Below are 14,615 nucleotides of genomic sequence, written 5' to 3'. Positions count from 1 at the left end.
ATTCCAGAACATTTAAGTGTGCTCAATGAGCCCTGGTGGTGCAATGGGTTAAGTGTTGGACTGCTAACTGCGAAGTCCCCAGTTTAAACCTACCAGTTACTCAGCTTGAGAAAGATGAGGTTTACTGTCAAGACTTACAGTCTCGGAAGCCCTATGGAACAACTGTACTGTGCCCCATAGGTCACAAAAGGAATTGACTTGACAGCAGTGGCTTGGTTTTTTGGTTTTGGGTAATTGTGTTCCCGTGAAACCTGTCCTGTGTGTAGACCAAGAGGCAAAACTTGGAACAAAACAAGGGGATACAATGCGGCTTAAAGTCAGGAAAAGTGTGCACAAGAGTTGAATCCTGACTCATTAACACCCTGCGATATGCAGATGACACAACTTTGCTGAAAGTGAAGAGGACTTGAAGCATATATGAATGCAGATCAATGACTGCAGCCTTCAATACGGGTTACACCTCAACATAAAGAAACTAGTCCTCCCAAGTGGACCAATAAGCAACATCATGATACATGAGAAATGCTTTTATTTTACTTGGATCCACAATCAAAGCCAATAGAGGCAGCCTTAAAGCCTTCAAAAGATGTAGTGCCTTGGGTAAATCTTCCACAAAAGATCTCTTTAAAAATGTTCAAAAGCAAAGATGTGAATTTGAGGCCTAAGGTGAATGTGATCAAGACATAGCATTTTCAATTGCCTCATATGCATGCAAAAGGTGGACAGAGAATAAGGAAGACTGAAGAAAAATTGATACCTTTGAATTATGGTGTTGATGGAGAATATTGAGTATGTCATAGACTTCCAGAAGAGTGAACAAATATGATCTGGAAGAAGTATAGTTAGATACATCCAGAATGCCCTTAAGAAGGAAGAATGGTTAGACTTTGTCTTACATACTTTGGACATGTTATCAGAAAGGAGCAGTTCCTGGAGAAGGCCATCATGCTTGCTAAAGTAGAAAATCAGTGAAAAAGAAGACTCTCAGTGAGATGGACTGACACTTGATTGCAACAATGGACTCAAATATCCTGATTGTGAGGATATCACAGGACCAGGCACTGCTTCATTCTGTTGCACAAAGTTACTATCAGTAGGAAATGACTCTATGACATATAACAACAACGTCTCTCAGACATTCTAATGCAGCCAGTCTGGGGGTATGCTAAGGAATATGCATTTTTACAAATTCCCTGGAAATTCTGTAGCAGAAGTCCCTGTATGATATTTTGTGAAACAATTTTCTAGAGTAGAAATAGAAAGGCTTTTTATTATTATTATTTTTTAAATTTCTTTCTTTCTATTTATTTGTGGGAGATAATGTCATCTAAAAATGCCTAGCACTCATCTGTCAGTTTGAAGTACTGTGGTGGCTTGTGAGTTGCTGTGATTCTGGGTGGTATGCCATAGATATTTTAAATACCAGCAGGGTCACCCAAGGTGGACAGGTTTCAGATGAGCTTCCAAATGAAGACAGACTAGAAAGAAGGAGAGATGGACTACTTCCAAATATTTAGTCATTGAAAACCTTATGAATAGCAGTGGAACACTGTCAGCACCAGATTATTGAATATAGAAACATGAAGAAGAGCACCATATCATTTTCAGATATAGTGCCAGGAGATGGGCCACTAAAGTTGGATGACACCCAATATGACAGGGGAACAACTGCCTTCTCAAAGTAGAGCTGACAGTGATGATGCGAATGGAGTAAATCCTTTGGGACCTCCATTTGCTGATGGGGCACAACTCAAAATGAAGCAAAATAGCTGTAAACATCCATTAATAATTGGAACATGGAATATAAGAAGTATGAATCTAGGAAAAGTTTAAACTGTCAAAAATGAAATGGAACACATAAACATCTATATCCCAGGCATTAGTGAGCTGAAATGGAATTTTGAATATTGGCCATTTTGAATCTGACAATCACATAGTTTACTATGCTGAGAATGACAAATTGAAGAAGAATGGTGTGCATTTATCATCAAAAAGAGCATGTCAAGATCTGTCTAAAAGTACAATGCTGTCTGTGATAGACTAAATATTCATATACTTACAAGGAAGACCAGATAATGTTACTATTATTCAAATTTATGCACTAACCACTAAAGCCAATGATGATGATATTGAAGAATTTTACCAACTTCTTCAGTCTGAAATTAAGCAAACATGCAATCTAGATATATTGATAATTCCAGATAAGGCAAATAACCACAGGACATCTGGATTTGGATTATCCCTTTTACAGCTCTGGAAGTCACATCACCGAGCTTACATTTCCTCACCCTAAAACTGCCCAGAATGTTTTCCTGTATCCAAACTATAGGGAATTATGTCCTGGGAGATCCACCTTTTACCTTTTTTTGAGTTGTGGCAATGTAGGATAAGCACTGGACTGCTAAACTCAAGGTCAGTGATTCAAATCCTCCAGACATTCCTTTTGAACCCTATACAGGCTCACTGAGTTCAAACCAACTTGAGGGCACTTAACTTTAGGTATGATTCTGGTTACTTTAAGGATTGGGTTACCATCAGAGTGTTTCTCATTCTCCAAATAGGGACACTGAGAACTTTGCCCTTGCAGTCCCTCAGTCCCTGTCACTCTCTCTAATGATAGCATAACTGACAGCAGTATTGCCTATGTAAAGGCTTTTGACTGTGTAGACAATGACAAACTATGAATTGTGGGGATTGGTTTCACTAAGTTTGGCAAATCATGGGTTAAAAGAATGTAGCTTCTTGGAATGTTCTGTCCTGATAGTGTGTGTGAGAAAGAGAGCATGCTGACCTGAGAAGACAGGCTTTCAGTGTGTTTGTCAAGGATGTTTATGTAACTAGGAAGACCTAGTTAGGAGTGTCTGAGATCAAAACATTCCCAGTCATTTCTCTGTGCCCAGCTTTATCTAAGATTTTAATGTTATTACCTATGGTTTCCTAAAGCTTTTGAACTTTCCGCTTTGATAAATTCTAATAAATACGAGGAGAAGGAACAAGTCGGGAGGAGTTTTCTAACTCAGGAGAGCTCCTTTCCCCGAATCTTCTATGTTTTGAGTAGTGTATTCTTCCACTCATCATTTTCACAGGACAGTAAATGCAACAATGAATAACATTTGCAAATAATGGGTATTCCAGAACACTTCATTGTACTCTTGAGCAGCTTGTATATAGACCAGGAGACAATCATTCAAACAGAACAAGGGAACGCTGAATGGTTTAAAATTGGGAAAGATGCACACCAGGATTGTATGTATTCTTTCACCATACTTATTCAGTTTGTATGCTGAGTAAATAATCTGAGAAACTGTATTATATGAAAAAATGTGGCATCAGGATTGGAGAAAGACTCATTAACAACCTGCTATATGCAGATGACACAACTTTGCTTATTGAATGCAAAGAGGACTTAAAATACTTACTGATGACAATCAGTATGGGTTGCACCTCAATGTAAAGAAAAAAAAAAAGTCCTCACCACGGGAACAATATATAGCATCATGATAAATGGGGAAAAGATTGAAATTGATGAAGACTTTATTTTGCTTGGAGCCACAATCAACACTCATGGAAGTCAAGAAATCAAATGACCTATGACATTAGGCGAATCTGTTGCACAAGACCTCTTTAAAGTGTTCAAGGGCAAAGATCTCAGTTTGAGGACTAAGGTGTGCCTGGCTCAAGTCATGATATTCTCAGTTTCTTCCAATGCATGTGAAATTGGACAATGAATAAGGAAGACTGTTATAGAATCAATGCATTTGAATTATGGTGGTTGTGAAGAATATTAAAAGTATTAGAAGCCAGACTTTGTCTCTCATACTTTGGACTTGTTATCAGGGGTGAATAGTCAAAGGTGAAGGGTCAGCGTAAAAGAGGAAGACCCCCAAGGAGATGGGTTGACACAATGACACCAGCAAAGGGCCGAAACAAAACAATTGTGAGGTTGGTGCAGGACCAGGCAGTATTTTGTTATGTTGTGCATTGGGTCACTCTGAGTCGGAACCATTCAATGGTACCCAACAACAACTAGATAGATCATCATGTTGGCCTTTGTGTACAGAGACAGAGATGCCAAGCACTGGAATTAGACTATGGGGTCCATGACTCTTGTTACCTCTTGAACAAGTTAATCTGTCCTTCTCAACCCCATTATACTCATCTAGAAAAGGAGTCTACTGATGGAAATAATAAGTCATTCTTACTTCCTAATATCATAAGAGCTAACACCTGGAAAGTACTTAACAGTGTGCACTTCCTACGACTGAGTGATGGACACTTACCACCATGATCCATAACCCGTCTGTGCTACAGTTGGAAGTGCGCCTGCGCTTGTGTGGAGGGGGCTACCAAGTTCTTCTGTAAACAGACAGGGGAGGCTATTCAGCAGCCTGCAGGTGCCAGGTGGTTTCCCTCTTTGATCATTTTTAGCACTTCTGCCTATGTCTCTGTGTTTCTTGGAATCAGGGCACTTTGATGTGGTCTTCAATACAGTATAGAGAGCCCCCCGAAGCCTCCTCAGAGAAGACTCTGGACACACCCAGAGTCTATATTGCTGCAATGCCTATTTGGCAGTCTGATTACTAGGATTCTGGGTAAGGCCTGACTTTCTCCTCATCCCCACCAATGAAGTAACAACCGGCCCCACTTCAGGACCAGCAACCCATATAGAAAGGGTAAATGGAGACACCTGGCTGTGAACTCCTCTTATCCAACCCATCCTCAAATACTGCTTTGCAAAATATTTGGGAGCTCTTGAGCCTAGGGTCAGACAGCCAGTGTTCCCCACCACCAGTGGTCATTTGGATCCTCCCTGCCCAAGTATCTGAAATCTTTGGGTGGCATAAACAATTAAACAAACTTGACTACTGACAGAAAGTTTGTAGGGTTACCCACCAGAGACACCTTGGGTCAGAATGACTTTGCAATTCCCCCCCAACACATCACATCTTTGAAAATCCTGGGATGCACTGTGTGCTGCCATGAGTCAGAATTGTAACAATGGTAACTGTTGTTTCAGAACTGAAGCAGGAATAACAGGCAGCCACACTGATCTCTCCCCATAAATGTTCTGTGGGGAAGGCATCTTCTCTCAGTTCTCCCTCTCCCCGAGGTTCCGTCTGATGCCAGAATTCTAGCAGGCTAAAATGCATTTTTAAAAGCAATCAAGTATATAAGATTATGCTTTACATGAAACAAAATGCATGCATTTTATGTATAAAGCTTGATGAGTTTTGACACATGTAAATACCCACACAATCACCAACATCACTATCTTCTTATAAACGATTGCTATTACTCCCAAAGATTCCTTTATGTGTCCTCCTAGTTAATTCTACCCTATCACTGTCCTGAGGTATCCTACTGTCCCTCACTAGAGATCAGAGCTGTAGGTCAAGATCCTTTTTAGGAGAAACGATCTCTGCTGCTTTACTGCTATCATCACAGCAATCATAATACACTTGGAGCTTTGGTTTTGTTTCACATCAGAAATGGAAAATGTCCATTGGTAAGGATGCTTTCTTCCATGTCTCCCCTTGAAGTGATCAAATGGTTCAGGGCCTACTTTTCTTCTATGTTAGCTGTACTGTCTTTAACACAGTATCTACTGAAAAGAAATACTTCCTTTTAAAATAACAAGAAAAAAGCCTCTAGCTTAGTCCCTTTACATAAATAACAAGAGCAACAACAAATGCCCATGAGGAGTAATTCTCTTAGGTCCAGCTTTGAACAAGAAAATTTGTGCCCTAATACCTTTAACCACACCTTCTAACCCTCCCTCCCACCCCAGCTCTCAAGGACACTCGGTGAGTAGCTGTAGATGTTTGTTGTTGTTAAGTGCCATCAAGTCAGTTCCCACCCATAGTGACCCTATGCCGGGATTCCATGGAGTAGGTGGTGAGCTTGAACCATCAATGCTAGAGTTCAAACCAACTTTGCAGTCCAGCTCATTAACCCACAGCGCCACATAGGGAACCTGAATGTATACACCAGAAAGAGCTGCCAACTGATAAATGCCTGTTTATCAGTTGGCGACGGGGGAGAAGCTCAGCTCACAATTTGCATGCAAGAACAAACGTGGCTGTTCATTTGTATCTCACCTCATGATTGCGATGTACTTCTTTGCTGTTCTGCAGAGTTATATAGATCACGTCTGCCTCAACTAAATGCAGACGTGATCTATATAAAGGACAGATGAGGGCAGGAATCCTTCAGCTGGTGCTTTCTCCCTGCTTCTGCGTGGTTGCCTTTATGAAAAGGAAGTGAAACTGGAAAGTGAAACTGATTTTAAATCACTAGGATCTCTGTTGAGGAAGAAAAGAAAATCCAAGGCTGACGTAATGAAAAAAATAATGAAAGTCTGTATAAAATTAAAAACAGTTGATTATTGTAAAAGAATGTTTTGCAAAATGGGGAAACAGAGTCATGATATTCTTGAAAAGGTGCTCCAGAGAGTTTGTTCATTGTCAAAGGCTGATAAAGAGAAACAGAAGGGCACAGCTCAAATGTTTGTGCTTGCTTATTATTTGCAGAGCTTAGCCAAGGATTGGAGTTCTGGTGTGGCACTGCAGGTTAATGTGCTGGACTGCAAGGTCGGATTGAACCTCAAGGTCGGTGGTTCAAGCTTACCAGTCACTCCTTGGAAGCCCTATACAGGATTGTTATGAGGTGGAACGGAGTCGACTGCACGTAACAACAAAACACATGAGGATTTGAACAAGGTTATGGAAAAGTATAGGATTTTGTAAAGACAGAGGCACAAGTTAGAAAAAAAAAATTTTTTTTTTTGAGAAGGAGTGAAAGGAGTATGCTGACCATTAAAGTCACATGCTTTACTCTTGTACTATTTGAACTATCTTCTCTTTACATCGGCCATTTCTAACCACAAGCTCATGGTCTTAGAACTTTTGGACAGACACATTAGGTTAGGTATGATAGTTAAGGTTTTGTGTTGAATTGACTGGGCTAGGATTCTTCATGGTTTAGCATTAAGATGTAGTAGTTTCCTCCATGAAGATATCTAATATGATGTACTCATCTCCCAGGATGCTATATGATGTAATTATGCCCTGTGCTCCAAATTCTCCCTTCTGTGATGCTAATGAGGCCAGATGCAATCTACAGGATTGGGTTTAAGCCAATCTCTTTTGATATATAAAAGAGATCAAACAATCAAGTAGAGCTCAGAGGGACTTACTATCACCATGAAAGAAGAGCCGGGAGTGGAGTGTATCCTTTGGACCTCCAGCACCTGTATTGTGAAGCACCTAGAGTCAAGGAAACATTGATGCCAAGATACATGGAGATCTCCAAGGAATGCTGGGTGTACAGGTGCCTAAGGGAGACAAGACCTTTTCCCAGAGACAAAAAAAAAAAGAGAGAAAGTCTTCCTCTAGAGCCAACCTTCTGAATTTGGGCTTCTAGTCCCCTAAACTGCCAGAGAATAAATGTCTGCTTGCTAAAGTCATCCACTTGTGTATTTCTCCTATAGTAGTACTATAACTGAGGCAGTGGGTAAATCATACTTCTCTGTGGAACTGCTTGTTTGTAGGTCAAAGGTACAGTGGAACTTTTACAGAGTGACAGGCTGCTTCATATGACAGATGCTACATTTTAAACTGTAAAGTCTCTTAAGGTTAAATGGGATTTAACCTAGACTTTAGTCAAAAGTCTTGGTCATGTCAAGAGTTATAGTTTTTAGAATGATCTTCTGTAAGGCTGAGATCTGTGATGACTCAGTCATAGAACATTTTTAGAAAACGTAACTCTGAAACTAGTTTGAAAGAATGTTAAAACTTTCCCAGGAATCTGAGTATAAATCTAGGCTGGACCAGGAAGCTACATTTAAAATAATTTTGGGGAAACTTGGATGTAGGATTTCCTGAGACCATAATGAAAGACATTCAGAAATATTTTGTAAAGAGTAGTTTTGTCCAGAAAATGTACTTATGAAAGAGAACTTCCATCCAGATCTGGAGTTAATTCTGTCAGTTCAGCGTTTCGTTGCTCAGCTCTTCCCTACCACTCTACCTCTAAAATCAACGCTTTCACAACCCATAAACATTCATGACTCAATATTCGTTCTTCTTGAGCAAAGAAGGCAAGAGATAAATGTTTTCCCTGAGCTGAATGTTTACGTTGCTTAATTATAGGACAGTGGAATTTGAAACCCAAAACTTTCAGAAGTCTTTAGGTCAGAGAAAAGGAGACTTTAACTAACGGGTCAAACTTTTCCTCTCAGCCTGAATGCAATAGATATTTGGTTAATGAAAAATCACTTTCCAGTAGTATAAACTGTCCACTTATTCCTGGCACCCTGCTACCACCCCACCCCACCCCCGGCTACATTAAGAAATTAATACTTTCAAATTTGGGTACGTGTATACATCTAGATTTAGTCTAATTTTCTTCTGCATTTGGACTCTTTTTTTTTTTGCCAACTTGACAATAATAAGTGGTTACTGGGCCCTTGTGTTAATTGCCATTGAGTGAATTCTAATGCATGGTGATGCCATGTGTCTGTGTGCAGAGTAGAACTGCATTCTATAGGGTTTGGGAAGCAGTTTGTCAGGCTTTACTTCTAAGGTGGATTTGAGCTACTGACCTTTTGGTAAGCAGCCAAGCACTTAACCATTGCACTACGCAGGGACTCCCTGTTATTGGTTATAAGTATTTAAAGTCAGATAAAGGAGCTCTGGTAGCGTAGGGGTTAGGAATCAGGTTGCTAATCGTAAGATCAGCAGTTCGAAACTACCAGCTGTTCTGCCGGAGAAAGATGAGGCTTTCTGCTCAGTAAAGATTGACAGCCTCAGAAACCCTGTACAGGGTCACTATGAGTCGGAACCAACTCCACAGTACTTAACAACAACAACAAAGTGAGATAAGACGACATTTTCCTATCTATAACTCTACTCAGAAAATAGAATTAGGAATTTTTCCAACACATCTGTTAAGTGCAGAAGAAATCGCAGTTTTGAAAATGGTAGTAATAGGGACACAAAATTATGAAAACATATTTGTTGTTGTTGTTGTTATGTGCCGTAGAGTCGGTTCCGACTCATAGCGACCCTGTACAGGATTGCCGGGGCTGTAAATCTTTACGGGAGCAGAAAGCCTCATCTTTCTTCCGCGGAGCAGCTGGTAGTTTCAAACTGCTGGCCTTGCAGTTCGCAGGCCGATTTGTAACCACTACGTTACCAGAGCTCCTAGAAAACATATTTAGAGGTTAAAAAAAAAAAAAAAGAAAGAGATGAGTGAAAATCTTACTTTTAATTAACTGTAAAAGTTCGTGGAAAATACATAGTATGAAAAATGCATTTTATGTATGGAGTTCAACTTTTTCTGTGGCAAAATGAGCTCATAACTGACTTGTTATAACATCTGAACAGGATCTAGTTTGAAGTACTGAGAAGAATATGTCATCAATTAAAACAAAACCCCTATCAGAGCAACATGATTTTTACTAAACTTGAAGCAAGAACAACCATCACACTTATGATAAAGGTTGAATGGAAAAATAGTGAAGTCTTTGAATGCTGTATGAAAAGTTTATGGCGATAATACCTCAAAGCAACCAGCAGTTTACAAATGGATAACTCACTTTAAAAATGGTTGAGACAACATTGAAAATGAAGCCCGAGTAGCAAACCATCCACATCAATTTGGGAAGACAAAATAAGCTTCTTTATGTTCTAATTGAAGAGAACCAATGGTTAATGGTAGAAACCACAGCCAACACCATAAACATGTCAATTGGTTCAGCTTACCCAATTTGACTGAAAAATTAAAATTTAAAATTAAAGTTGGAAAAACTTTCCACTCCATGGGTGCCCAAAACTGTTGGGCCCAAATCAGCTGCAGACATAAGCAGAACTAGCAATGGTATTTTTCTAATCAAAGGGATCAAGATCTAAAGGATTTTTTGGAAGAATTCTAATAGGACATGAAATATGGTTTTACCTGAAGACAAAACACAATCAAAGTAATGGCTGCCAAGGAGTAGAAGTGGTACATTCAAAGCAAAAGTGACCTGGTCAAGAGAGCAAAGGTCATGGCAGTAGCTTTTTTGGATGCTCAAGGCATTTTGCTTGTTGAATTTGTGAAGGGCTAAAGAATGATAGCATCTGCTTAGTATGACAGTGTTTTGAAAAAGCCAAAGCTTTAGCAGAAAAATGCCCTGCAAAGCTTCACCATGACAGTGTTTCTCCTCATTCCTTTTACCTAACAAGGGTAATTTCATTAGAGTTTCCATGGAAAAATCATTCTGATGTCTCTTTGTTTCTTAATTTAAACAAATTTTAAAGGGCACCCATTTTTCTTCAGCTAATCATATAAAAAAGACTGCATGGACAGGATTGCATTCCCAGGATCCTCAGTTCCTTAAGGATGTCTAGTACCATTGCTAACAAATGTATCTTGACTTCGATGAAGCTTATGTTGAGAAACAAAATTAAACATTAAAATTTTTCTCTTTTAATTCTTTTGAAGTCCCCTTATATGTACATTTGGAACAAGGGTACTTTTTATTTTTAAAAAACAGCTTTTTTGAGATATAATTCATACACTATACAATTCATTCATTTAAAATGCACAATTTAATGAATTTCAGTATATTTCAAGTAATGCAACCATCATCACAACTTTAGAATGTCCTCATTATCCCCAAAAGAAACTCATGCCTCTTAGTCATTACTTCCCATTGCCCCCTCTCCCCCCATTTCTAGGCAAGTACCAATCTAGTTTCTGTATCTACTTGCCTACTATAGACATTTAACAGAAGTAGAATCATATAATATATGGTCCTTTATGTCTGGTTACTTTCACATAATGTTTTCAAGGTTCATCTATGTTGTAGCATATATCAGCACTTTCTTTCTTTTTTTTAACTTGTTATTGTGATTTGGGTAAAGGTTTACCAAGCAGATCAGTTTTCCACTCATAAAATTCATACACATTTTATTTCATCTCACTGATTGCCAACTCTACAATGTAGCATCACTTATTCCACTCCATCCTTGTGTTTCCTGTTTCCATTCCTCCTTCCTTCCTAACCTTCTCAACTTTGTCCTTAGGTAAATGCTTCCCTTTGGATCTCAAACAGTTGATTGTTCTGAGGTATACATACATCCTTACTATTATTCTCCTTAGAAGCCTGTCTAATGTTTGACTAAAAATTGAGTCTTGGGGGTAAATTCAATTCTAGATCTGAATGGTGATTAACGGTCATAGTCTCAGAGGTCCCATTAGTCTATATAAGACCAATAAACCTGATTTTTTTAGAACTTTGAATTTTGTTCCACATTTTGCTCCCACTCTGTCCAGGACCTTCTTATGTGATCCTTTTGTGAGGAGTTGGTAGTGATAGTCAGTCACCATCTAGTTCTTCTGGTCTCAGGATCCTGACACAACTGTTCAAGTGGCCATGTAATTGTTTCTGTGCACTGTCAGTTTTCATTACCCTTCTTTCCTCTGGAAAAGAAGTTCTGGTGTAATGCTGTTGGTTAATGTACTGGACTGCAAAGTTCGTTTGAATCTCAAGTTCGGCGGTTCCGCTCCTTGGAAACCCTGTGCAGGGTTGCTATGAGTTGGAACTGACTCGACAGCACTTTAACAACAACTGCCTCTGGAAAATGAGAGACTAGTTGTAGCATAGATGACCACTCACAAGATTTTAAGCCCCCAGTCACTGCTCACCAAAGATGTAGAATATTGTCTTTGTGAACTATGTTATCCCAGTTGACCTTGGTAGCCCCTGAGATTATTACCCTGATCACCAGGTCCAGTGACTCATTCCCTCAAGGTATTTGTTTACTGTGTTGTAGTGAATTATCTAATGTCTTCTAGCCAGAGTCTCTAACTCCTACCAAACAATGTTTCTGCCCCGCAGGGCCTGGGTAAGAGAAAGTGGGAGAAGATACTGATAGGATGACATGATTCAGTTGTGAATATTAACAGAGTTCATTGTAATTGTAAACATTAGAAACTGCAACATAAGTATAAAATGAACCATTTCAGCAGCAGAAGGGGTGGATCTCACTACCATAAAAGATCAAGAGCCAGGAATGGAGTGCATCCTCCGGACTGAGAGATCTCCACACATGGAACCTCCTCGACCCAGTGACAGAACGCTGTGATACCAGAGGAGTGGCAGAGTGGCAGCTGTAGCAGAACCAACAGCCAGAGCACCAGGCATAGCAATGGGGCTCCCAGCAAGTAAAGCTGAGTGATTTGGGGCTAGAAATTTGCTTGTAGAGTTGGATGCCTCCAGGCATTTAATTGGAGGAGCTAGAGTATTTGTTTGTGTGTGTTTTTGACTTATTTCATTTATGTCTTCCAGGTTCATCCATGGTACAAGGTGTTTCAAAGATTTGTTGTTGTTCTTAAACATCGTATAGTACTCCATTGTGTGTATATACCTTGCATAGTTTGTTTATCCATTCTTTGGATAAACATTGATGGGCATTTATGTTTCCATCTTTTTGCTATTGTGAATAGTGCTGCATTGAACATGGGTGTGCATACACCTATTTGTGGCATCACTTGTATTTTTCTAGGATATATACTAAGTAGAAATATATTGTTGAGTTGTATGGTATTTCATTTCCACCTTTTTGAGCAAGTCCGCAGAGAAGGACTGGTTCCTGGAAAAGGACATTGTGCTAGATAAAGTGAAGAGGGCTCAGCAAAAAGGAGGAAGACCCTCAAAGAGATGGATTGGCACCTCTCTCTTGCTGTATATTGTCTGCCTCTCTTTCCTCCTTCCCTCCTGCCTCAAACCATCAGAGAATGTTTCCTTTAGCTAGAAAATTTTGTTTATAGTTCATGTAAAATATCCATCCCTCATAAAACTGTTGAGGGAAAGTTACTATAAACAAAATCTACTCCTAACCTAAAAAAGCTGTCCTACAAAAGTAGAAGAGAAATAAATGTTTTACTAGTTAACAAATTTTCTAGCTAAATGAAAAAGTTGAAAATGAAATACCATACGATGACTGTCTACAGGGGACCAAAGAGGAAAGACAGAGTTACTTGGGGTTGGGGTCCATAAGCTTCTAATGAATCCTGCCTGAGATCCTTTACCGTTCTCCTGTCCTGTATTTAAATTATCTGAGGTGAGACCCCATGCTATGTTATGGATTGGCTTGTGCCCCTCTCCTCCCTCAAAATAAGTGTTGATATCTTAACCTGTGAAGGTAATCTCAATTGAGAAAAAGTTTTTCTTGTTATGCTAGCTAGTAATGACTTTTGAAATATTATAAAAAGCAAACTGACACAGAGAAGTACAAGTACAAATTAGAAAAAGATGGAGCTCTGGTAGCGTAGTGGCTACAAGTCAGGCTGCTAATCTCACAGTCAGCAGTTTGAAATTACCAGCGGTTCCATGGGAGAAAGATGAGACTTTCTGCTCCTTGAAAGATTTATAGCCTCAGAAACTCTATAGGGCAGCTATGAGTTGGAACCGACTGCATAACATATAACCACCAACACCACCACATGTGGAGATCATGAAGAGTCTAAGGAACATAGGTTTTGGAAACTGAGACAAATGTCTTCTCCCAGAATGGACAAACAAAGGAGCTTTTCTTAGAGTTGATGCTCTAAATTTGGACTTCTAGCTTCATACACTACGAGAAAATGAACCTCTGTTCTGTAAAGCCACCCTCTTATGGTATTTATGTTACAGCAGCAGTAGGAAACTAAGATAACCTGAGAATACGTCTTTTATGGTTGTACACATTCATACTGCACCTAAGGATTTTCATCAGATTCCCTTTTTGCTTGCTTGCCAGGAAGTGTAGATTAGTATCTGAGAGGCAATTATAGTTTAAATCATAAGGAAATTATAGTTTAATTATAGCTTAAATCATAAGCTGTTCTTCAAACTAAGTTATTCTTTTCTCCAAAACAGATGATGGGTAGTAGGGGGAAGGAATAGTGGAAAGAAGAAGGAAACAGGAAAATATAGTGTCTAGTTGGACTTCTGGTGTGGCATGGTGGGTTAATGTGCTGTATTGCAAAGTCAGTTTGAACCACAAGGTTGGTGGTTCAAGCTCACCAGCTGCTCCTCAGAAACCCTATACAGGGTCATTATGGATCGGAACCAACTTGACAGCACTTAACAACAGCAACAACAGTTGGAACTGATAGTTACCAGCTTGACATTCAGTGTTGATTGTACACTCGATTGGAATACCAACGGAAGCCTAAATTTGTGTTTATTACCAAGATTTTTAACACAGGCTTCCATTCCTATTAGATGTCTATTGAAAAATTGCAATGCCAAGTGGGATGAGACCCTGTGTGCAGAAGGAAGGAAGGAAGATAAAAGCAGAGCATGCCTCAAAATCTTCTCTCTCCAGAGACTTTGTCAGAACTGTATAAAGAAAGGAGCTACCATCAGAAGTTGATGAATCTGTTCACTGAGAACCCTGATGCTGTGAAAATAATTGTTACTATTAGAATCATGAACAAACTAGGGATGAGGGAAGTTTGCCATGACTGGTTTACAAGCTTTCATGGGTGTGCAGTTAAATGATATGAAGAAAATTAATCCATCATGTATGAAAGGGACAATAGCTAGAAGAGCCAGACAGGGAGTGGCTTGTGGTGCAATGAAC

Source organism: Chrysochloris asiatica, unplaced genomic scaffold (assembly GCF_000296735.1).
Source record: "Chrysochloris asiatica unplaced genomic scaffold, ChrAsi1.0 scaffold00003, whole genome shotgun sequence".
NCBI classification, from domain to species: Eukaryota; Metazoa; Chordata; class Mammalia; order Afrosoricida; family Chrysochloridae; genus Chrysochloris; species Chrysochloris asiatica.
This window is presented reverse-complemented; position numbering follows the sequence as displayed.